Genomic DNA, 938 nt, shown 5'->3' on the forward strand with positions numbered 1-938 from the left:
AGCATCTCTGAGGCTCCATGAGAGCCCACTGTCAAGCTATTGACATTAAAGAAGCGCTTGTTGGGAGGCAACCCAATGTTACATTTTCCTTTGTTATTTTATGTTTCCTGTAGGTTGATGATCATGAGAAGTCACAAAATCAATTGAAAAAGTAAAAACAGAATGAAAAACAGAAAGAAAAACAGCACACCCTAGAGGAGGAACCTGCTGGCGTTTAAACGCCAGTGAGGCTAGCAGATGGGCGTTTAACGCCCAGTCTGGCACCATTTTGGGCGTTTAACGCCAGAAAGGGGCACCAGACTGGCGTTAAACGCCAGTAAAGGGCAAGAAGTTGGCGTTAAACGCCAGAAAGGGGCACCAGCCCGGCGTTTAACGCCAGAATTGGCACGAAGAGCAATTTTGCTCGCCACTTGGTGCAGGGATGACTTTTTCTTGACACCTCAGGATCTGTGGACCCCACAGGATCCCCACCCACCCTACCACTCTCTCTCTTCTTCACCCAATCACCAATCACCTCAACACCTCTTCCCCAAAAACCCTTCACCTATCAAATCCCATCTTTCTCTTCACCACTCACATCCATCCTTCATAACACCCCACATACCCCACCATTCAAATTTAAACCACTTACCCTCCCAAACCCACCCTCCCATAGCCGAACATCACTCTCCCCCCACTCCTATATAAACCCATCTTCACTCCTTCATTTTCACACAACCTAAACACTACTTCTCCTCCCTTTGGCCGAACCACAAGGCCATCTCCATCTCCTCTATTTTTTCTTCTTCTACTCTCTTCTTTCTTCTTTTGCTCGAGGACGAGCAAACCTTTTAAGTTTGGTATGGTAAAAGCATTGCTTTTTGTTTTTCCATAACCATTTATGGCATCCAAGGCCAGAGAAACCTCTAGAAAGAGGAAAGGGAAGGCAAAAGCTTCCA

The sequence above is a fragment of the Arachis duranensis genome, chromosome 8, assembly GCF_000817695.3.
Source record: "Arachis duranensis cultivar V14167 chromosome 8, aradu.V14167.gnm2.J7QH, whole genome shotgun sequence".
NCBI classification, from domain to species: domain Eukaryota; kingdom Viridiplantae; phylum Streptophyta; class Magnoliopsida; order Fabales; family Fabaceae; genus Arachis; species Arachis duranensis.